Source organism: Numida meleagris, chromosome 3 (assembly GCF_002078875.1).
Source record: "Numida meleagris isolate 19003 breed g44 Domestic line chromosome 3, NumMel1.0, whole genome shotgun sequence".
Lineage (NCBI taxonomy): Eukaryota > Metazoa > Chordata > Aves > Galliformes > Numididae > Numida > Numida meleagris.
The window spans coordinates 19,932,624-19,957,875 of record NC_034411.1 but is presented as its reverse complement, the minus strand read 5'-3'; the positions used below and the strand labels follow the sequence as shown (position 1 = coordinate 19,957,875).

At 41.1% G+C, this 25,252-nt stretch overlaps 1 protein-coding gene and 1 long non-coding RNA gene across 6 annotated transcripts in view; one reads left to right on the top strand and one right to left on the bottom strand.

The window, feature by feature from the left end:
* The window catches only part of LOC110397160, a 23,919-nt gene extending 15,996 nt beyond the window's left edge, over positions 1 to 7,923 (top strand). For both annotated transcript variants that reach the window (XR_002437579.1, XR_002437578.1), the window contains one exon: positions 7,582 to 7,923. This is a non-coding gene — a long non-coding RNA (uncharacterized LOC110397160). The remainder of the gene's footprint in view (positions 1 to 7,581) is intronic.
* Positions 1 to 25,252, bottom strand: part of ESRRG (estrogen related receptor gamma) — a 366,441-nt gene that overhangs the window by 206,477 nt on the left and 134,712 nt on the right. The window contains exon 2 of one of the 4 annotated variants that reach the window (XM_021393161.1): positions 17,329 to 17,482. The exons of 2 other annotated variants lie outside the window; for them this stretch is intronic. The gene's annotated coding sequence lies outside the window, so the exon portion shown is untranslated. The remainder of the gene's footprint in view (positions 1 to 17,328; positions 17,483 to 25,252) is intronic. One more of the 4 variants, XM_021393160.1, reaches the window with a different exon arrangement.

The window sequence follows — 25,252 nt, the reverse complement described above, 5'->3', positions numbered from 1 at the left end:
TCTCTTCCCATCTGAGTTGAACTCAAGCTGTAATAAAATTAGGTATGCATGTAGGAAGGCTAAATTTTATCTTAAATGATGAAACCTATAACGAACAGGAAAACACTCATTTCTTCTGGTGCTATCATTTACTAGAATCAACATCATCCTTCCTGTCTTTATTCAGCAGAGAAAACAAAACTAATCCCAATTTCTAAAGAGATGGCTAATAAAGGAGTCAAGGGATCATTAGTCTAATTAACTCATTCCTGTTTTCAGTTTACATTTCATTACACTATTACACTCTTTGAAATGTCATTTTTTAAATGCCATGGAAAACATATACATATTATGTTCAACAAACCTAGGAACATACAGAACAGTTACTCAATTTTAGTAAATTAATATTATTAATAGTTTCTTGGTTTGCTACTGAGCATTTCTCAGCTAAAGCCTTGTTGTGAAACTCACTTAATGATATAAAAATCAGAGATACACTCGGTCACTTGCTTTACATTGGTGCTTTCACTATCTGGGTATTTAGTAATACTCAGACAGATATCCTTGCTTCCACTTTTTGTGCTTACATCATTTTTAACTTATCAAAAATAACTCAGGATACCAAAGTACAGCTTCCTCTCAGCTTTTCTTTCTTTCCTTTTTTTTCTCCCCCTCTTTTTATTGGGTGTCTTTCTAAAGCTTAATCTGATAAGTCGCTTACTGTATTTTAAGTCAATTCTTAAATTGATTTAATGAGTCATTTACTGTATTTTAAGTCAATTTTTAAGTTCACACAATTTCTGTTAATTAATGGTAACTTCTGTAGCCAGCTGTTTGGAGACTACCAACATGAGCTAACACTATGGGCTTGTATGGTTACATACGTACATCTTTATAAAACAAAGTTCTTCATGTACCTGAAGTGTTATAGAATAATTTGTGCAGACACAAAAACAGATAGGAAAAGAATAAGACCGTGGACCTGCAGACACACAAACACATGCTTGTGTCCAGCTCTTAGCATCTAACGCGCAGTGCTATTTACTGGTGAGCAAATAGTTTTTGCTTGGTATTTAACCCAGTAAGTCACCAAACGTGCATAATACTACACGTGACCTGGCCACGAGCACCTCTTGGATCACCCACACTTTCAACCAGAGCAATGCCACAGAGTGCTCGGGTCACAGCCTAGGGCTTACCAACATGCTTCTGTTCAGTGAAATATCTGTAGAAGTAGAGGACACCTGAGAAACTGAGGTAGGCATGGCTGGCAGGATTGCCTCAGTACTCTCTTTTCTGACTGTCCCTTTATGAGATGTTGAGATGGAAGAGCCATTTGCACAGTGCACAGATACACACCCCAGATCACCTCAGCAGCTGTCAGAAACAGGCAATAAGGGCTGGAGCGCACCCATAGCATTCCCCCAGTGAAAACGTCAGACACTGCAATTCCTTTGTGTGTATTTTAAGGGATGCTAACAATTGCTTGCACTGACTCCACCACACAGGCAAAATAAAGACAGACACATTGAAATGGGAATAAAGCACGACAGTGGCTCTTACATAAATATGATCCAGTCATCAATTATACCTGCTGCCACATGAGCCCAGTTATTAGTCATGCTGGATAATAAGAGATCTGAACCTGACGTATGGATGAGTCTTTTCTTGAGTGCCCGAGACTCACTGAACCACTTTTCAATACTTTCTGGTACGAGAGAGCTGTTAGCTGTGGCAAAATTTCCCTCAGTTCTGAGGGAGCTCAGTTCTGAGAACTAGAGTTCGGTCTTGTGGCCAAACTGGGCCTCCCAGCAGCATCCTGTAACTGCAACAGAACAATGAGAGTTAGCCCTTCTGTGCTACAAGAGTGAAGAAAAGAGAGAGAATCCAATCAAGCAGATCCCCTCACTCATTGCTTTGCCACAAACTCACATTTCAAAAAATGGGGAGATGCTTGTTGATGATGGTCTCATTTCCCCTATGCAGCTGTTCACAATCGCCACACACATCCTTGCATTCAGCATGGAGCTTTAGACCACCAATTTTAAAAAAGAAATTGCCTGAGAATATGATTTTTCTTCAGAAATCTCTCTGGTAGTGATGCTCATTACCTCAGGAGGAGAGGTTTATTAAGAGATACTTATTCAAAACTTGAAACTGATGTGAAATCTGAACAGTGACAACCATTCACACAAAGCCATAGGTCGCAGGATATGTGCAGCTTGTTTCTGGAATAGCAGCTGTGAAACCTCAGCTCTACAGGAAGCAAAGAGGGCAATGCAATGCTGTCATTTGTCACCTACAATTGCCACCAGCAGAAGAGATGTCCCTTTAAAATGGAGCATAGGAAGACTCCGAGCACAGAACCTGGGTTGTTTTTAATGGCTTAACAAGGATTAAACCACATCTGTTAATTAATGTACTTTAAGAAGCCTAATGAAAAATAACATTTCTATCTGTGAAATTAATACATATATCTTCAGTATCAGATTTGCTTTAAAAGGGCTGAATCCAGAGAGCAGCTGTAGTGAACAAGGCACCTGCTAACACTCCAACAACACGAGGTGAGCATTAGCTCTCATTAATTCGTGTTCTTGGTGCTATTCGGTATCGTGGCTAACCTGATGTGATGTAACGGGATGTGGCATGCCAGAATGCATCACAACGTGTGCAGCATCATAAAAGCAAACGAGACCTAAACAACTAAGCTTCCTTGCAGCCCCTGGCACAGAGTCCAGCATTCATGATCAGATGCCGTCTTACTTTTATTATCAAAGTGTTACACCTTGTGTTTCTTGTTCAGTGGGTATTTTCTCTCATCTGTTTTCTAAACCAACAAAAGCAGGTCAATGCATCTTCATTTAAAAACAAAAGCACAGAATGCTGCTTACAGCTTTGCCTTACTGGGGCCTTGTATTTTCTTTCCCTCCTTGCGTTTTTATCTGATATACCCCAAACCTACTCTTGTTAAGGGAAGACCAAGGAAAATAGGAAATACATGCCATTATTTTAGCAACTCCCTTGAGAAAAAAAAAAAATTTGGCATGTAAAGGAACCCAAAACACTAGAACAGAAGCAAGCACAACAGCAGAGCTGTGGCACCGCATGCCCCATCTAACAAGGTGTTGAGCACCAAAGCCCAGGGGACTCATGGCTCTCTCGCTGTGAAGATTAGATGCGAGCACTCGCAGAGGACACAGCAGGAATATGAAGGGACATGAAGTAAGCAATCCCAGCAGACAGCCAGTTAAGATGTCAGTCAGGCACTGCCTCCACCACCTTTCACAGAGCTAAACATCTCTTTATGTCAGAACAAATTGGGCGATTCTCAAATCTTTTTTCCTTCCCTTGACTTCAACGCGATGAGCACGGGGAATGGGAGCGAGAGGGAGAGCAGGAGGGAGTGTGAGAAGACAGTTCAGTGCCACTCACGTGAAAGCACTGTGACACGCTACAAGGCTGTGTGCCGATACTGGCACCTCGCACAATCTTATCGGAGAGGCTCCAGCAGCTGCGGCCATGCACCACAGGCCTCCCTGCCCTCCTGTTACACCAGGAAGCCTTTCCCCCTTCACAGACAGGATACTTCCACTGCATCCTTTGAAAATAAGCGCCAATGCCTGAGCAAAGGCCAATGTTTCCTTATTTATGCATTTGTCACTGTCCCTCAATTCTGCTCCTACCTTTCCTCATTATTCCATCCTGGAGCCCTAATCTCAGCTTGCTTCTAGCACAGGGGTATAATGGAGAATGTATTGTCTGCAGCGTTACTTTAAATGACTTGGGTTTACTCACAAAAATCTGTACAAGATACGTGCCTGTTTTTATTTTTCTCATTTAAATAGCGGGGTTGAGCGGCAAAAATATACACTGGTCTTATTTTTGGAGCATAACAGCTATAAGAAATCTTCCCACTGATCTCTATAGATGTAAGAGACAGCTCAGTATGATTACGCAGAGAACTGCTTTGATTTGTTTTAAAATTTGATTTTAGCCAAGAAACATTGCCTTAAAGCGATCAGGCAATTTTCATTCTTGAAAAAATAAATAAATAAAAATTGAAAGAAAACAAAGTTTAACCCAGCCAACTTGAAACACTCAGAGAAATGATTGGGACTTGCTGTATGCAAGAAGAGCAAGATCAAGCTGCTAGTCCACCTTTAGGTTATGAAGGCACTGAATGATAGATTTTTTTTTCCTAAGATCAGTATTTAACTAAAAAAAAAAAAAAAAACCAAACCTGTGGTTTTAACACGTGCAAAGTGAAAATTTTACAAGAGTCAGTCACTGTCAGGCCCAGCCACCCACTTTTTAGCTCACAAGTTTATTGCAAGCAAGATCTCATTCGTACAAAATTAATCATTCCTGAAATTTTTGTCAGGATTGTGTTTTAAAAGTTGGAAAATATTAATTGATTATTGGTAAAGAACCTATAAAGATTTCATGTTTCCATTTATGACAGTGAGTGCATGATGCAGACATTACCAGACCATTTACTGCCCATTACCTCTAAGAAAAGAAGTCCACACTAAAAAAAAAAACAAAAAAAAAAAACCTGTGCAGCATTTCTGGCATTTGTTAAAGGAAGAACGCTTTATAAGAAAAAAGAAATACTACTGATTTTTACAGGTGTTTAATAAAGATAAGCTGTAAAAAGGGTTCCTATTTTAGGCTTGGTGATAGCTAAAAATGCATTCAAATATGTTCAAAAGCAATCTGAAGTCTCCTAAAAATGGGTGTTTAAAAGTATTCAAGAAAACAGTAAAAATGCAAATAATATTTGTCACATTATTGTAGGATATGGGACAAAAATACTCATAAATTCAAAGAACCCTGCTGAGGCAAAATGCATTTCATTTAAATATGACATTATTTGGGAGTCATTAAAACAGAAATAATGTTTATCGTTTGCCTTGTAAAGGTTACTGTGAGAAAACAGCAAAAGTTTGCCCATAGCAGAATGAGTGGTGTGAGGGACTGTGAGCATAACTCCCTTAATTTTAGTTGTTATAACCATGCCATAGGAAATAAAAAGACTTAATGTAATTGATAATTCATTACTGTAGAATTACTGCAGTAAAAATAACGAGGAAGAACGAGTATTTTCAAGCACCTATGTCCAATATTCCCATACTCTTCGTATGCATTACAATGTGGTTGATTATAGAAAAGGTGACAACAGTAAGTATTGTTCTTATATTCAAAATTTGTTCAATCCTGACAAAGAGCGAAGTATAGAGTGCCTTGAATTTCCTTCAATATATATAATCCCTTTTGCCCTTTCATTTACATGGTTTTCCTTTTTCTTTTTTTTTTTTTTGTATAGAAATAGAAACGCACCTAGCAGGGCCTTTAGGCTATACAGAGGTAGGCTAATGTACTGGTTTTAATGCTAAGAGCCTAAATCTCTCAATTAAAACATTCAGTCTTGCTGAAAAGAGATGTTTTGTAGCTTTTACAATGAAGAGCCTTCTGCAACTTGAGTTCAGAAGCTTTCCTGTACATAGACTTGCACGAGTGTGTATACTCATTTCAAAAACAGCAAAATAATGCTGGAAAACTCCAAAGTTCTGCAGTTACCATTTTGAGCCTAAAAGTGGCCATTGCAGTCAACTGGCAGTATTAACTTCTGGTTCTTTGCACATGTAAATCAAGGTGTAAACGCACACAGAGACCTTGATTACCCAGACATTCAGGCAATAGCTTGACTATTGTGAGCAGTTTTTGAAGCAGCAATCAAATTAAGCATCCCATTAAACATCTGATGAAGGTAAATCAGTTCCTAGCTCTTAAAATTTGACCCTTCAGTAGAACCATTCCCATTTGTAAAATTTAGTTGCCTTAGTCTTGCCTTAATTCCATCAGTCACTTTAAATGCACTCCATACAGCGCTTTTACATGATTTAATCCAGTTTTAAATCCAGCTCTAGAATACCTAACATGAGAACTCAGCTCCATCCTTGCACAGGCTCAGTGGCTCTGGTGAGCATGAGTGGCCTTGCCCCTGTACTCGCACATCTCCTACCCCTCAGACAACACAGGGAGACTTTCCTAAAGCTGTTCTGAACAGAAACCAGCATAAGGCCAGCAGACTTCTGCTGAAGATCTCCACAGCGGACCAGATCCGTGTAGCACCCACATGGTAACAATACAGTCTGAAACCTTCTTGTGGCCCACACAAATCTGTATTCCAGTTATTTTCTTTGAGCCTGAAATTGATCTGTGATTTTCTCTCTGCAGACTCACCATCTACATAATTTGCTGTTACTCTTGCATCACACACTACTCCACTTTGTGGGCTAAATTCTTCTCCATAGAAGCAGTCAGGCGTGGGCTTAACTTGAAGCACAAGATGTCCTGGGAGACTTCTGTGCTGCTGTTCACACACTACACTTAAACATATGCTGATTTACTTCATTGTATGGCAACCTAAACCTAACAGGACATTGTGCAACTATTAATAGGGGACACGCAATGACTGCAAGCAGAACTGGGCTCATCCTCTCCTCAGATTTGTACTGATGTGCCAGCATCTTGAGACGTTGCTTCATTTTCATAACAAGGAGGAGATTTAATTTCTGCAGATTTCTGCGAAAAGCAATTTGGAAACTTCGCAACAATGATATTGCTTCCCATAAATGCGAAATTGGTAAAAAAATTGTGAGGCAAACACAGCACATTCGCAATATCATTTTTTCCTATCTTAAGTACCAGCATTATTCAAAGACATTACACTGTTAAGTATCCAAATAATTCATTCATTTTAAGAATTGAAAGCATAATATTATTTTGTTAAATTAAGCTCTCTCTTTTCCAAATCCCTCTTTTCCACTTAAACTGAGGCAATAAAGGCATCTGAAAATATGCCTGCGCATAAGGCTTTTATTTTCACTTTTGAGGCTTTGCACTGTTCTGACTGCAGTGTGCCTTGTTGCCAAATAGTAAAATGCTTACAGTTCCTTGGTTTTGAACCCAAAATGAGCCTTGAGCTTCAGCATCACATTCCTATCATCCATCGCCAGCAGGAAGGAGCAGGCTGGGGAGGAAAAGCGTCACCTGTCTTTCACTTACTGGCACCAATACAGGATCTCCAGTTAAAAAGAAATGCTGATAACTGAAAGTGACTGCTTAAAATGATAGCAAAGATCAAAAGTTCTGACTGCAGCAGGTTGGGGGGGGCACAGGACAGTAATAAGCACACCATATTAATTGATGAACATCGGGACTCCGTGGTCATTTAACACTCCCTATAAATGTAGGCTTGGTAACAGTTATTGATCTCAGTTTTCCTGGAAGAGGATCCCCAGGCTCAGCAGTGAGCAGTTTTGCTTCTCTCAGTACATAAATACAAGAATAGAGCTATTGCTAAAATGCCACCCTAACTGCTAAAAATGAAATAAGAGTAACATTTCAGTGCAATGTCAGGGGGTTTTGAGCAGGTATCCCAAGGTTTATATAGTCTCAAGTTTCCTTATGGAAAATATGGAATCACCACAGCTGACCCTTGCTATCATATGAAAATATCTCCTTCGCAAAGGTCTGTTCAAACCACAGAAGTCACTGTTTTTATTCATGTCATTATTGCTCTCTCTTGTGTTCCAGTGAAGCTGGAGCACCCCTAACAGTGATGAGCTCAGCCCAGCAGTCTATGAGGTCAGCCCACAGCAGCCTGCTGCTCAGGATGAAGACACAGAGGGACGGGAGATCCTGAGCTAAGACATCTCCAGCACCACCATCACAAGAGTAACATTGACACCCACCATTTTTCTCTCTTTGTTTGCCATTCAAAACTTTTCCTATGTTTTCCTTCTTTGTAGCCATTTCACCCTACAACCACACTACTGGCCAGTCAAATCAGAAGCTAACTTCTAAAACATTCTGAGTTGCTGCCAGAAGCATCCACCATCACTGATACCATAGAATGTGAATTAAATAGAAAATGATCCCCCTCTCTTGTTCTTTCCACCTCCTCTTCCCCAAAATCAGAAGAACACCCCCTACATCTCCTGATCTCCTGTTCATATAACACTCACAAGTCCATGGGGCCAGATGGACTGCACACTAGAGTGCCGAGGGAGCTAGCGGCTGTGGTTGCCAGGCTGCTCTCCATCATCTTTCGACAGTCCTGGCCAACAGGGAACGTCCCAGTTAACTGGAGACTTGCAAATGTGATTCCCATCTTCAAGAAGGGCCAGAAAGATGATCCTGGTAGCTATACATCTATCAGTCTCACCTTGATGCCAGGGAAGGTTATGGAATGGATAATCTCAGGAGCCATCATGGATCAGTTAAAGGTCAACCAGGGGATCAGGCCCAGTCAGCATGAGTTTATGAATGGTAGATCCTGTTTGACAAACCTGATTTCATTCTATGACAAGGTGACCTGCTTAGTGGATGAAGGTAAGGCTGTTGATGTGGTCTACCTGGACTTCAGTAAGGTCTTTGACAGTGTCCCCCACAGCATCCTTGTGGATAAGCTGGCTGCCCATGGTTTGGATGGGCATACGCTCTGCTGGGTGAAACACTGACTGGATGGCCAGGCTCAGAGAGTTGTGGTTGATGGAGTTAAGTCCAGTTGGTGGCCAGTCATGAGCGGTGTCCCCCCAGGACTCAGTGCTGAGGGCTCTTCTATTCAACATCTTTATCAATGACCTTGATGAGGGGATTGAGTGCACCCTCAGTAAGTTTGCAGATGACACCAAGTTGGGAGGGAGTGTTGATCTGCCAAGGGTAGAGAGGCTTTACAGAGGGACCTGGATAGACTGGATTGGTGTGCCAAAGTACACCGTATGAGTTTCAGTAGGGTCAAGCGTCGGGTCCTGCATTTTGGTCACAATAACCCCAGGCAACCCTACAGGCTTGGGGAGGAGTGGTTGGAAAGCTGCCTGATGGAAAGTGTGCTGATGGACAGTCAGCTGAATATGAGCCAGCAGTGTGCCCAGGTGTCCAAGGCCAATGGCATCCAGGCATGTATCAGGAATGCTGTGGTGAGCAGGACTAGGGAAGTAATCCTGCCCCTGTACTTGGCCTTGGTGAGTCCCTACCTCGAGTACTGTGTTCAGTTTTGGGTGCCTCAGTACAGAAAGGACATTGAGGTGCTGTAGCAGGTCCAAAGAAGGGCAACAAGGCTTCTGAAGGGCTTGGAGAATATGCCCTATGAGGAGCGACTAAAAGAACTGGGGTTGTTTAATCTGGGGAAGAGGAGACTGAGGGGAGACCTCACTGCTCTCTTCAAATACCTGAAAGGTGATTGCAGTGAGAGCAGAGTTGGTCTCTTCTCACTGGTGACAGGTGACAGGACAAGGGGAAATGGCCTCAAGTTGCACCAGGGGAGGTTTAGTTTGAATGTCAGGAAAAACTTCTTTACAGAAAGCATTGTTAAGCACTGGAACAGGCTCTCCAGGGAGGTGGTTGAGTCACCATCCCTGAATGTGTTTAAAAACCATTTGGATGTGGTGCTCAGGGACATGATTTAGTGGTGGCCTGTTAGAGTAGTATGGTTAGGTTGGGGTTGGACTTGATGATCTTGAAGGTCTTTTCCAACCTAAGCAATTCTATGATTCTATGATTCTATATCAGACCTGGATGTCAAAGAAAGGGCCTCAACTGAGGTGCACGCCCCTTCCAACTCAGATTCCAGGAGTAGCTATACAAGTAGATGAACTATTGAACTCAGTTCTCTGCCTTAAAATACATTTCACCAGGATCGTTAATGCACGACATAAGTACCAAAAAGATGTAACAGAATTCTGAAAAATGAATTAAGGACGTATTGCCATCAACTCCAGTAAAATAATAGAAGTAGAGAGATTAAGAAGCAAGAATATCTTTTTGAATTGTAAAATAGGTTTATAGGTCTTCTAATAACAACTTTTACTCAAACCTTACATAAATAGGCTTATACGATACAAATATTATGTGGGCTATGTGGAAACTACAAGGTCCCTAATCATGTTTAGGGATTACTTGACAGAACAGAGACATTTCATTCCTATTGGACCTAGGGATTACAGCAAAGAAACATCTAATATTCCATTTTTTAATTTCATGCATTTTTTATTTACCTTTAATGATGCTGTATATATTCATCATCCTGAAATATTAAAACAGTATGAAAAAAGTAATAAATTGGTGGAAAATTTAGGGAATGGGAATGCAACAGCACGCAAATCATACACTATCAAGTGCTTGATACACATTTAAAATTACTGCCTAGTACAGCAAAGCCAAATTCCTAGCAGATTTCTGAAGCACAAAGTCACAATAAGAAGATCAGCAGAACAGACTGAAATAATAGAATATTCATCCCCCTAATCCATATGCAATTCTTTAGGGCTTTTTTTTTTTTTAACAATGCATATGAGGTCTGACTGTATTCAGGATTTAAATAAGTTGTCTCTCTCTCTTTCTCTCTCACACACACGCACACATACACACACTGTATTTTTGTAAAAAAAGTATATACAGTTATCATTTCTGCTCTACTGCACCCACATTGACAAGGTTAGCACATTTTCTCACACCTCAGATGAAACAATAGCATTTTAAACAAAAGTGTTAAAAGAAATACATTTATTCATACCATTGAAACCTCCTGCAACAGCATTGTTGGAAGGAGGAGGTCTAGTTTGACTGGGAAATATATATATATATATATATATATATATATTTAACTCTTACTTCATTCTAAATAATTACTGGTTAATTTAAAGCAATTTCATATTTAGTTATTGGTAATAAAATTTTGAAACTAGTATTAAATCTTTGAGATCATGCATTTATCTCTAGACAGATGTAATTTTAGATCTAGTATTGTATAAAGGGAGACGAATAAATCATCAGTTAAAAGACAGATGCTGATGATAATAATGATACACGTAGGAAATATGCGTGAGGATGGACAACGGTGGGGGAGGGTGGAGGATAAAACACCCATTGCCATGCAGGAGCCTACTGAATTACTTTCAAGTGGTGCAAAAGCCACAACTGAGCCACACGCAGCAATATGAAGAAATTCATGCCTTGCCAAAGCAATGTACAAAGCTTGGGAACAAGCAGGGCTGCCTCTGGCCTTAGGTGCCAGCTGCTGCCCAGGACTTCGGGTCAGGGCCTGGAAAGGGGGAAGTTGATCCAATCCCCTCCAAATCATGCTCACATGGTATTAGCTGACATTGCTATTCAAATTGCAAGGTTGTTGTTTTAATTTCATACCCATTAAACAAGCAATGTAAGAAGTATTTAATGAAGGTTTTTGTTTTCTGCAAGGAATCTGCTCTCTTTGGTAAGAGCCTGCTCTGACTTATGCAAGCCAAAAAACTGGACCTGTCTGTAACATGAGAAACCTCTGCTTACAAGAGTCCGTGCTTATTGTTACATATCTGTAAGCAACATGTACCTATTACTGGTAGATTTGGGGAAAAAAAGACAACAACCAAACAGCCATACTGAGATCAGCAGAACTCCAACAACACCAGGGCTAGAACGTACCCATCCTGCTTAGGTATTTACAAGCACTGAAACAAAAGAACAAGCATTCTGAGAAAGGATTTGATCTGTACTCATGAGAAATGTGTTGTGAGAGGAAACAGAACATGAATGATCATCAGATTTTAGCTAGAAAATATGATGAAAAAAAATCAGGGCCTGCTAATGCACTGAATTTTGGAGAGAAAGACTAATAGATGCCCTGCAGAGATGCACTGGATGAAATCTGAATCTGAAAACTATGAGGGGTGGTGGCTTTGCTGCAAACCTACCACATTTACAAGAGAGGCAATTAAGTAAGGATGCAAAATACCACTTTTTTTTCTATAAATAAGGATGTAGAAGGAAGTAGAGATGTATTGAAGAGGAATAAAGAGCAACCTCTGCTATCCTATATTTACAGAACATAACACTAGCCCAAGTGAGTCTTTATTTCAGTGTGGGAAGCTTCTGCTTGTGACCAAGAACTAGGAGAAGAACATTTTTGCCCGAATTTCAGAAGTTTGCTCCAAAACAGAGCTATGAAGCTCTTCTACATGTTTGTAAAAACTGTAACCACTTTTTAGCATGAGGAAACAAAATACTCCTTGTTCACACTATTCAGATAAATGGCTCAACCACCTCCTTGAGAAAGCTTCTAAGCAAGCAACATGAGACATATATTTGGAATATGAAAGTTTAATCCTACTCATTAAAACACGACAAACTTATAATTAACTGAGAATGGAGTCAATAATGAGAACATCCTTCATTGTAATGATGTTGGTACTATCAGCTTGTAATATGGGAATACACCACACAGAAAGTGAAGTGTAATAGGGAAAATAACAACTCAGCTGCTAAAAAAAAATGGTCTGCAAGTTTTACTTTGGTCCAATCTTTAAAGCATAAATTTTAAATCCTCAAAAGTTACATTTTTTCCTGTCATCAGACAAGATAATACATTACAATGTTTTCCTGTGATGAGGAATAATTCAAGGTCTTACATTGCCTGATTAATCTCACAACCAATATTTAGAAAAGGTTTCTCTTTGAGCTAATCAAACTTGACAAAAGCAATCTTCAAACTATGCCACATTCGCTGATTTGTAAAGATACCTCAAACTTGTGTTTTATTAAATGCAGCTTAAATTAGTAACAGCTCTAAATCCACTTGCTTGTAGCACCTGCTGAATCTCACAGGCAGTACACAAGGAACATAGAAAACACACAGGTCAAAACTATTAGGACAAACTATTATTTTTCTTAATGAAGGATACCATTATAGTCTGAAGTCAGCACCCAGCTACATCTCTATGCTGACTTTATGATGGACTTTTGAAGAATATATTCTGCAAGCATTCACTTTACCTTTGCTTCAGAAACTAAACTGCCTTGACTTTACTGGATAACTTCTGCCCAGAGATTCTTCCAAATAATGCTTATTTTTATACAGCTGAATATGTTTAAGATACATTCATTTTTCTACATATCAAAGGAGTTGGCCTTTTGGCTTGACTGGGCCACATTGAGTGAAGAGTAATTGTCGTGGGCCGCATATGAATTACATAAAGTGGTTACTATATTACAGTAACAAAAAAAAAAGTCTATTTTTTATTAAAACATAAAAGAGGACAGCAACAAAAACAAAGCTAGTGGGTTGGACGCATACATTCCAAGGCTTCCAGCATCACAGATCTATCACAAGGCCACAATTCCTATAGAAGAGCACTGTCACTATGGAACAGCTGCCACCATGAGGACAGATAGCTGGGAAGCACTACAACACTAGCAGGGAACACTGTAGGAAGCACGTAAACACCTTCATGATCCCTTTTTTAATATTGATAGTTCCCTTTCCTTCTGTGAATGGCCATGCATATGTGACCAGGATTTTCCCATGGTTTAGAAGCCTGTTTGAGTTTGGCTGCACAACCCTCTGCACCAAAAGAGATTAATTAGAACAGCTGAGCAGGACAAAAATTACAAGAGAAGTACAGCATTAGTTCTCTACTGCAAATACTCAAAAAGGAAATGAGGCTTCCAGCTTATTCTCCTCCTTATGTCATACATAGGTTCTGGATAAATCTCTTTATAAATCTCTTTCTGAGCTACTAACTCCCTTTATTTCTTCACGGTTGTGTACAACATAGACAATGACTGTTCAAGTGATCCAATATCATACTTCATTAACAAAGACTCACATATATCAGAAGTTGCTAGTATAATTCTTTTCCAGACCCAAGGAAGGATAACCAAATATTGGGTAACACACTCTGAGAAGACTATCAGTGAGTTTCTCCATTTGTTTATATAAATGGGCCAATGCTTTAAAGTACTTTAGAGCACTTAACCAAAGCAAACAAGCACTTGAACTTTAAATATCTAGCAAGAGGAGCTATTGACAAGTATGACTTTACTTAGTAAATCTTAATATCTTTGCAAACTTGAATTCATAGTCTCTTCATGAAGAGAAGCAGCAGACTCTTATCTCAGCCTCAGCTCCACTTCAAGCCCTCACACAGTGAGAGGGGTGAGCAACTGCATACTCCCCTTTTATTTTGAACAGACTGCTTCAGTTTTTCCTAGATGTGCACCCTGGGCCCACGATAGCCTTTAGAAAGCTATTTCGGAAGCTGAAACCAGAATATTATTCTCTCTTTCATTTGCCCTGTAAAGTAGGATTTCTCCATCTTAAAGAACTTCCTTTTCAGCTCCTTGCTACTCACAGGCAATGAAGCATCAAGGACAGAACACATCTACCAAGCGCTCTCATATTAACTCCCAAAGGGTGAATAACGCTGTGGGGATAGCTCACTACTCTCAGTGAAACACTGAGCAAAAGCATTCCTTTGGTAAGCGGCCATGTAGTGGGGACAGTTTCAGGTCCATCTTTTTGGTCTTCACACTTGTGAAACACTCCCTAGCTACTGCATTGCATACCATTAGAGTGGTCATTTCCAGGCCGAGAAGAGTGATCTGATGTCCATATACATTTCCGCTGGGAAATCAGCATCCAAAGAAATGGTCATAATTAGTATTCTGACGGTTTAGACAGTCTTTTTTTTTTCTTTGAAACATTATGACTTCATGTAGGTCAAGTACCACACAGCTTCATAGCTGGACTCTCTGCCAAATCCGGTTTGCTGTACCTGAACAGCTGCACTCAGTAAGGATTTATGTGTTTTGAGGACAGGTCAGTGGCAATTTTCAGAAAGAGAAAACCACCAATACACACCAGGTCATCTCAAGTCCTAAGTTTGCACTGAGAACCATGAAGGCTGCACTTTAAGCAAACTTTCCCATTCAGCAGCAGGCTAAAATCCTGCAGCACATTTCACTTTTTATTTCTTTTTGAATTTGTTTTGCACTCAACTTACAGTACGTGTCTGTACACTGCAGGAGTGTGTGTCTGGAGGTTGTTTCCTTGTGCACACACCTGCACGAGTGAGTGAATTTGGTGGCATTGCCTATTAAAAGATTTGCACTGGTCAGACTGGTAACTAAGTCTCCTCAAACTCTATTTTACTAGTAAAAAGAAACAAAACAGGAGAGATGCAGCTGGACATATAAACTACTCAGCAATAAATCTTCAGTCTAGGTACAGTTCCTGAAGGAAACAGCTTTGAAATTTCTTTGAAATACTCTTTATGTTATAAACGGATTTTAATAAATAAAATAGCTGAGAAATTTATATCTGGAAAAGAAAACAACCTTTCCCAAGGTCTATGAAGTGATGTTTGCTTCTTATCATTTCTTATGAATCCTGATTTTAAGTATGAGTGTCTAGTAGCACATGCTCTCCACAGTTGATGCTGAAAAACACACAGTTTTTAATCAAATTAATATTTCAGAGCTCCAGTTCTGATATTATCTTCCCTTCATCCCTCCAAGTACGTGGTTTAGTTTCCATAGAACTATCTTTGCTCCCTAATCTTAAACAAAAGATGAAACTAGAATTAAAGTTACTTTTGGTTGCTCTGTTCATGCTACACTTTGGTCTACTATGTGAAACAAGTTAGATTTGGACATACTGAGTACGTATTATGATACTCTGACTGGAGTATGAAAATAAACAGAAAACTAGTAGTGTTCTAGGATAACACAGTGCTCACTTATCTAAAGAAGAATTCTTAGTAGTGAATGTGCATTTGAAAGATCAAATCCAGCCAGGAGAGCATACAGCACACAGCACACTTTTGGGTACAAATATCCCAAATAAAATACTGTCTTAGAACAGTGATAAAAACACAACTATGACAAAAGAAAGTATAATTCAGTTTTCAACACACTGCAGGTAACATGATCTAATTATTTAGAAAGCCCTCCATGACCCCATGGTTTTGGTAGAAATGAATTAAAGGGTGAAATTGAAGGAGAAAAGCTTAGATAAAATGAACTCAGAGAAAAAAGACAAAAGCAGTGGAAAAAAAAAGACAAAGGGAAAGTACTGGTCTACTTCATTCTAATAATAGAGTCATCAACAGAGTATCTATATGCACTAACACCTAATTTGAGCATCCTGAATTCTGATCCTGATTTCCAGAGATGGCAACTACATATTAAAAAAAAACCCTTAAATTGCTCATTACTAGAAATAGATTGATTTGCATGAGAAAGTTAAGAGTTAGACTCCCATTTTGTTTATGAATATTAAGATCATAGGCTGAAGTCTTAAAGTGAGCCCTAACTCCCAGGTTAATGCTTTCCTCATGTTGGTAGCAGCATCACTGCTCCTGAGAATGGTGCTGCATGGGAGTGGCATTGGAGCAAATCCAGCAAAAAATGGACAAGGGCTTTGGAGATGAGCATGAGAACCTTTCAGGTATCTACAGGGAGGCTATAAAAAAAAAAAGAAGGGGACAGACTCTTTAGCAGGGTCTGTTGTGATATGACAAGGGGAAATGGTTTCAAACTAAAGGAGGGGAGATCTAGATTGGACATAAGAAGTTTTTTTGCAATCAGAATGGATTGCATACTAAATATTAACTTTAGGCAGGGTGGGTTTTTTTTTTCCTTTTTGCTGGAGTGTGTGTACTAAATTTGATATAAGTAAATCACTAAACTAAGATACAAGATCATTGCTGCTTTAGAGAATGGTTCAAGGATCTAAGCTAGTGTTTTCCCATACTTCCAGCTCTAAACATTGTGTTGTCAGAATTGACATCTCCTGAATACAACATGTGAAAATTCCTAATAAAACATTTTTGTGCGTTAGCACTTCATCCAAACACAGTTGATCACATTGTTAAGAATCACCCCAAAGTTCTTGTAACTCATGCACAGCCCATTGCTCTGTAGGAGACAGATTGTTTTGTGCCAGATAGCAGCTTGTCACTCTCTAAGATGGGCAGCCACTAAGATCTTTCTCACCTTTCTTTACTCAGAGGGCAGTGAGGCCCTGGCAAAGCTGCCCAGAGAAGTTGTGGGTGCCCTATCTCTGGAGGCGCTCCAGGCCAGGTTGGATGGGGCACTGGGCAGCCTGAGCTGGAGGGATGGGGAGGTGAGGGGGGAGAAGCAGCCTTGCCCATGGCTGGGGGTGGAACTGGGTGGGCTTTAAGGTCCTTCCAAATGTAAGCCATTCTATGATCTGCAAGCACCCGGTACATTTCCTTGTTTTAAATATACTGCACAAGCACAGCAGGCCAAACAATTATTTAACATGAACTACTAAGCCCCCCATCCAACCACCCTGGCTCTCAGAAAGTTCAGAAACAGGACCCAGCTTGGACAGGCTGGCGTACAACAGCAGCTCACACTTACTCTCTCCAACCAGAGAGGCAAACAGCACGCTGCTGGCCATGGTATCCCACCACCCCAGCTCCTGCCTGCGCATTCTGCCAGAGCAGTGCACAGGAGAGGGCGCAGATCCCCTTCGTCACTCACCATCCTTTTCTAGTCACATTCACTACGCATTGCACTAGAAAATCGTAACGGTGTTAAAATATTTTGGCAGGATTTGTTATGGCCAGATCACTCACTTCCTTTGGGACACACAAAGCCTCCTCTGGCAATGAAACAGCCAAAATGTCAGCAAATCCTATAGAACAGAAAAGGGTCCGTCAATGTAGAGCTTAAATGAATCTCCATTAAATGCAAGCAAACAAAAAAATATGCATAACAAAGATATACACACATAAAAAAAAAACAGTCTAGAAATATTCACTTTTTATTAACATTTCCTTTTTTCACCCTCCAGAAACTTTTTAGCAGCATTCCAATGTATTCATCACCAGGTGCTATTAGAGCACAAGCTCACTCCAAGTGTTACCAATTCGCGGACAGATTAGAGGGCACATTAATAACATAGTTAATATGAAGTGTTTAGAGCCTTTACGTCGGTGACAAATACGACTCAGCCAAATTTCCTGACCATTGAGGCCACGGAGGAACAATTTGGTAGATTTCATCAACAGCTCTAATTATGTTCCTGTCAAGTCGAGAACAAAGTAATCCATAACTGGGGGGCTGCTCAGAGACAGTGGCACACAAGAGTAATTTATGCCCAAGACACAGGGCCCTTGCTGTAGTTAGAGAGCACAGTGCCTGACTAACAAGTGGCTTCAAAAACGAATTTATTAGGGAAAACGCAGCCCGCCAAGTGCAGGCTTATGGGATGTTACAAGGGAAGGTCTTGTAGCCAGCCTTGTCTATGCCAGCACCCCAATTCCTACTCTTCCTAGGCTCTGTAGACTCTAAAAGGCAGGCTGATGCTTTGCTATGATGCAAAACATCACTCAGCAGGGAATGGGACTCCGGGACCAAAAATCACATCAGTCCCTGGGACACAGGCTGCACTGCAGATGTCCTCTCACAATCCTATAAATAAGGTGCTAATGAAACATGCAGAGGGATTATTAGCAACAGTGAGCTAAAATACTGCCATACACCACACATCTCTTACCACAGCCCATCTGGGAAACAGGCTGAGAAGAGGAAGGGGGGGCAAAATGAGGGAGAAGTCGTCATGTAATTTTGAGTCATTTTCCACTGTGATCTATATTGGGATGCAGCTTCTGTGCTTTCACATGAGGGAGGGGGGGGGTTTATGTGTGGCACTCATGTGGCATTTCACAGAAAGGCAGGGACATCTCCCTGGGGCTGGGAGGAATGTGAAGCCTGGCACTGCTCCCTTGGGACTGGCTATTTTGTGAGTAGTTAGAGAAAACAAAACCATGCACTGCCAATGCAATTAAGAACAACAGCTACAAACCTTTGGAAAAATAACTATAACAAAAAATAAGACTTTAAACATACTCACACAACAAATACCAAAAGCTGAGTGAATTTTAAAGCATAGTTTTCTGAAGTTAGCTATGAGCATACATTCCTGTCAGCAGTTTAAGGTTCGTATTTAACTAGACAGAAAACACAGAACTAAAAAAGTCATTTAGCCACTTTATATCCTTCATTTGATAGTGAAGAAATAAGCTAAAAAGACTAGCATCAACCAACTGAAGCAGCAGCCTTCCTGAAGGGACTGAAGTGCAAGTGATGGGAGCACTCAGACAAGACCCACTTTGGAGACTGACCACTGTTCTAGGAAGGTCACTTTCTTTTCCTCGAGTTCCCCACTGGCAAAATGGACACAAGCATGCATAGAGAAGGATATCATCCTCACGTACTGCATCTTACCAAGGGATTCTTGGCTCTGGCCTTACTGAACTATGGGTGTTAGTTATTTCACCTTATAAGAACTGGTACAGATCAACTGCAACATTTAGCTGGGCAGCACAACAAGAAAAACCCTTAACTTCCTTCATGCTTTGCTAAGGTTTCTTATTCAAGTTTGCATGAATGTATCCGAACCTGAAAATCCTCTACTGCTAGGTTTAGGAAATTCCCTAATGCCCTCTGAGGTGAATGGTATTAGTCTCTTACAACAGAAGCACTTCATAGAATTACGATTACTGGTAATTCAAAACTTTGCATCCAAGGATAAGCAAAACAACAAAACACCCCCTACTCCCCCCACTTCCTTCCCCAAATGAAGCCACTCCACAGCACTGATGGCTTGAGCTTTGCAAGGAGGCAGAGAGAAAAGGAACAGACATCCCATTCTGCAGACGCAAGAAGAGAAAACTCTCTGGTAAATCACACAGAGGGTAAGCCAGAAGCCAAGCAATGTCTGGACTTCATAATTCCCAGGCTCGTGATTCAGTCACAAGACACGCTTCCTCTCCTGGTGAAATGTCATGCTGCCTCATGCTTCTGTTACAGAACACATTTTAACCAAGTGTAGCAAAAGCATGATGATCCCATTAAGTATCTAACATCTAATATCTTGTGAAAACTAATTTAGTGCTTTATCAAATCTCTAGTTTGTATGTAGAGCATAAACTGGCTACATTTGCTAATAGGGCAGATTGACCCATCCCATATATTATCAAAACACATCAAAGTCTGCTGGAGGACACAGCCTTAGCTACTTATTATCCTCTGCATTAACTCTCTCACCAGCTACTCAACCAATACATTTCCCAGTAACACATCTGTCATGATTTTGCAAAGAAATCAGCAATTCTGAGCAGCAGGGCAGTTAGAGACAGATAACAGGACTAAACCCATCCCCGTCGCCCGACTTCTCAATCTGCTGTTAATTGGCAAAAAACAGAAACTTGCAGCGCCAGCCTTGCACTCCATTGCTGGCCTCCAGAGACTCCCCCTCTTAGGCTTGTATTTTTAGAGCTTTAGTCATTCACATGATTTCTGCATGATTTATTACATGCAAGAGAGAAATAAAGTTATATGCTAACATCTTCAAACTTATAAGGTGATTTTTAATTTTTTTTTTTTTTTTATAAGCAGAAAAAAGGTATCTTATGCAAGAGAACTTCTGGCTTAGTAATCAGGAAAGAAAGTGCCAGAATATTACTAATAATAATGTTAGCAATATTAGATCAAATGAGAACATCTTTGCTGGCTTGGATGCTATGCAATCATATTCCTGTCTGTGATATATTTAGAGTATAGCTTGAGACACTGTATAATGAACTGTAAATTTTGAAACCACGCTTCTTAATGGCTCTGAGCTCACACACATGGCTAATAGAGGTGTTTTTTTTTTTTTTAATTACAATTGTTACTAATCTCTTTTAGGTAGTATTTGTCTTTGGATTTGGAAATTCTGAGCCATTGTATGCAGGACTCGCTGAGACCTTTTCTGACCATTCAGCCACCTGAATTACCAATTATCACCATAACCCAGTGGTGTGGAAGGCAATGCTGGAATATTCCAGAAGAAAGCCAAAAAGAATCTCAACAGAAAGGAGAAGTGTTTCACTTTTTGTATGTGACTGTGTACAGTTGTAAAATATAAGTACACCCCTAGCATGGTGATTAGTCATTGGCATTTAATTCTATGGCTTCCACTGTTTTGTTCCATACAGTTTGTCAAGCACTGATTTCTACTTTCCCCTTATAAACTGCGGCTCTCCATATCTTTAACCAGTAATATAAAAAAAGTAAAATGCATTTTGGGGTGCAGGATGTTTTGGGGCTGTTTTCTCACTTATTTCAGAGCCCACTGAAGACAGGTCATTTCTCACCCAGCTGCCTTCAGATCAGCTGTGGTTGGTTGTCACCAACCCAAGTGGGCCAATATAGCAAGTCTTCTGCTGGGTGAAACTTCTAGCCAGGGTAATGAATCAACAGAAAGCAAAAAAGTGGCCAGTGAGGGAAAATACAACAATTTTATGTTACAGAATTTAGCTGTGAGTCTTTGGAGCTTTATCCTCCCTTACCTCCCTTGTTGTTGTTGTTTTCCCCTTCTGTTTTTATTTCAAAATCACAGGAACTACGCAGCCTAGCAAGGCTGTAATCACTCGGCAGGAGCCTGGCACAGGCACAATGCAGCCACCAGCCAGGCAGTGGGGAAATGAAGGAAATCTCTTTCTCCCTCCCCCTATGTTGCTTAAAAGGGGCTCGGCATGAATGAATCTTCCCGGTAGCCACCAACAATTTCTTATTCCTTCCGAGCAATCATCAATTTCAGCATCAAGTGGTTTAGTGGATCCACAACTGGTAGTGGCAGCAGAGGAAGCCCAGCATGCAAACGTTTTGGCTAATTTAAAACCCTTGTGCTGCCGAATCAAACATGACAAGACAACAGTAAAAAGAGAGGCTATTATCCCAAATGAGAGGCGGCGGATAGCTGAAATTGGCTTGAGTGGCAGAGACAAAAGAGGTGGAAGGAGCAGGCACGATAACACCAGATACAGAACGCGCGTCCTCCCCCACCCCCAGTGGACTTGCACATATCAATGCAAGAAGGAAAAAAAAAAGCAGCGTTTCCAAGTTTCACGTCCAAGCAGAAAAAGATACACATAAAAGAATACAAAATAAATTAGCAGCTGGTAAAACATCTGCCCCGTGGGGATTGAGAAACTTAACTTACAAGAGAAATCGCCCTTGCAATAGAAAAGCTAACACTCTGAACACTAAAGCTGTCATTTCCTACTGAATTAGTGTCCTGCTGCCCAAGGTTCGTTACAGTGAGTTGAGGAGCAGAAGCACTGATTTAGGATGGAGTAACCTTAAAAAGAGAATAACCTGTGGTGTGGCCACTACGTGCCAAGAGCTCACCAAGTGCCCAGAGATCAGGGCTGCTGGGGGAGGCAACGCGGAGGGCAAAGGAATTAATTTTGCAAGGCATTTGGGAGACCATGAGCAGACTGATGATGTTCAGAGCCATGAACCCTGGTGATGGCTTGCAGCTCACAGAATGACGACCTGTGGGATCACTGGAGAGCAAGCAAGTTGTCTTTTGCAAGATTAACAATTTAAAAGTGCTGAAATTAATTTTGTTTAATAGCTGTGGGTGCAGACTCCTTACAAAGTAGGTTGCAAGGTCAGCAAGCCTCCTAAAGCCTTTTAAAATGCAGCTTTTTATAGGGACAGTAGATTTAGGGTGGCTTAGGGCTCAAAGATCTAAAAAGCAGAAGTGCAAGAGGTCACTTCCTACCACTTCCAAATCTTGGGTGAAGACATCTCCACTGTTTTGCTTCTCACTCTGTAACACACATTTATTGGTACATTCAAAGCTACTTGAAGCAGCACGGGCTTTATAAGTAGGCAAGGCAAAAAAGACAATACAACTAAATGGGAGAACCAGGCTAACGAGTGTGTAGTCCGCTCCTCAGAATCTTACAGGAAGGTGTCCTCCCACACTGCAAGCTGGGAAAAGGAAATTGAAAAAAGGAGAATGAAAGTCTGGAAGGGAAAGGCAAGGGCAGAGAGTGCTCACCCCTCACAGCAGAAGTCTGTCTGTGATTCCTCTTTACCTGAGGCCATTGCTCCCCAAATTGCTGTGCTGTGCAGAGTGTGTGAGGGAGCAGCTGGGCTTAATGCTGAAACCCAAATCAGCTGTTTGAGACACTAGCTCAGCCTCACACCCCAATACACGTGAGCTATTACGACACATCAAAACAGACTGACTACTGCTCTATTGCATTACACTTTTGTCCTACCCTGTTGTAATAGCATCCAACAAATCACATAGGTAAAGTTCAATGTGAGTGCAACTTGGGAACTAGAAACAGTGCTTTTGCTTTGCAAAGCTGCATGCATGGAAGGCAACTCACAAACTCAAGCTGGATTCCAACCCCAAAGTAGTATATGCCCTCCCCACCCCAAAAGCCAACTGCCTCACTCAGTATTTCTGTGCATGCTATCCTGCCAAATGAAGCTGGCCCACTGCAGTCCCACAGGCAGAGGAGCCATTTCCCTAGCAGCGAAGGGGACACTGGTCATTAGCGAGGATGCAATTAATTCATCTGCAAGCCTGTCTGACAGCAGCTGAAGCAGAGCACCAGCCGCTGTTCTCTGCCCGATCCACAGGGAGCGAGAACAAAGAGCCCCAGAGAAGTACTTGAGACTCCGCAAGAAAATAATTTTAGATGCATATTGATACCACCGAGTAGCGTGTGCTTTCAAACTGACATACACTGCTGTATGTGGTATCTGCACCCTTTTTTTTTTTTTTGTCTCCAAGTTAAATTCATATCCTCATGCAGCGCATCAAGAAAGCCCCAGTTCACAGTTCAGCAAGGCACTGCTTAAAAGGCAAGCTTGCTGCAGGTCCTTAGGGCACCTCATCCATCCTGCACTCCGATGGCATTCACCACCAAGGGACCCCATTAGGAAGGAAGGGCAAACTGAGACCCTAACCCAAAGCAGTCTGAAACAGCACCGGCATACTGGTGTAGCAGCGACGGATGAGACTCCATTTGTCTTCAAAGCATGGGAAGCCAATATATCTGCTTCACCACAAACTCAACTTTACTTTCCAACCTCGCAGCAAAAACATGGATCAGCTTTCTGCTTCGGGATAAAACAGCAGAGAAGCGTCACCCAAGGCTCCAATTAAACAGATGGGAAGTGACGCACTTACAATGCAACCCCCATGCAACCCCGATGCAACAAAACACCCTGAGACAGTGTCTGTGTCTCAAATCAATCACCCAGGAAGGCAGAGCCACAGGCTGTGAAAGACTGTCTCTCCCTCCATACAGTAGAGTAACTCAGAAGCATCTTGTGCTGGTATAAGGTATGCTAGGAAAGGCAGCTGCTGTAGGAATGCCATCAGTGCTGGAGATATCCCAGAACCCACTCTCCTTACACAAGGTTAGGCCCTTCCAAGCAGGAAGAAACACAGTGTTTGTTCTACAGCCAAAGTAATTACAGGCTTACCTACGTTACTCTGTATATTTCTCCTTCCATAAAAGAGCTTTGTAATGTTGTTGAATGAACAGAGTGTGAGACTGGTGTTTACCTGGAAGTCTCAGAGATAAATTTCCAGCTGGCAGAGGATACAACTTCACTCTGGTCAGGAAAGGAGTTTCTGTTCATACCAAGTGTGAATACGGCCAAGTGAGCTTCCTTCCATGCTGCTTGCAAAAATAGGTAAGCTCAGGTAGGTGTAATAACCTCACGGACGATATGCACGTAAACACTTTTGGACTTCGCTTTGCATGTTAGTTCACTAAGAATAGTTTTGCAACATGAACTCCCATTCTTACTCTGTGGATGCAGTTTCAAGGAGAACATTCAAAATCTCATTCAAGTACTTTCAAGGAGAGATTCAAATACTGTAACATGAAACAATTTAGCAGAAAAGTACTATTTTTTGAAACCTGCTCACGATTTTCTAGGAATCTCTAGCCAGGGCTCTTATTTATTGTTCAGCAGCCCCCTCCTGTTGTAGACGAGATCCTCCTATGCCAGGAACTTCCCAAGTGCAAGGAGAGAAGACCACCGCAACCATAACTCTAAGGAGACTGTCTAGGCAGCTGCTAGGTACCAAACACATTTCTTCTGCTGCAGCCAGCAGTATAAGCCTAAGGTTATGCTGTCCTCGTGCAGCACTGTGTCACCTCAAGCGCCTATCTGGCCGATCAGAAGCACATATATCTACCTGCCTATTCAGTTCATATCAAGAGGAAAGCAAGAGGAGAAAAGGCAAGGTCAGGCACTTACGTATGAGAAACAGACCTTGCACAGACACAGACCAACAGCAGAAATAGCCTTCTCTTGACAAATACACAATTTGTTGCTAACAAGAGTTGGTTCACATGAAATACCAGACCAATTCTCCTCCTATTTGTGTTCAAGATCACAAAAGTACTTCCAACCAAAAGCCTTTTTGTGCATCCACACTTATTCTCTGTAAACCTGATTGTTCTTGCTAATCTACCAAACCTCATTAGCGTATAGACAGCTCAATTCTCTGAATCACCAAAAGGTTCACAGGGCATCATCCTTAGCCACTGCAAAATCTGTATGGATGAGATATCTGATGACATGGTCCCAG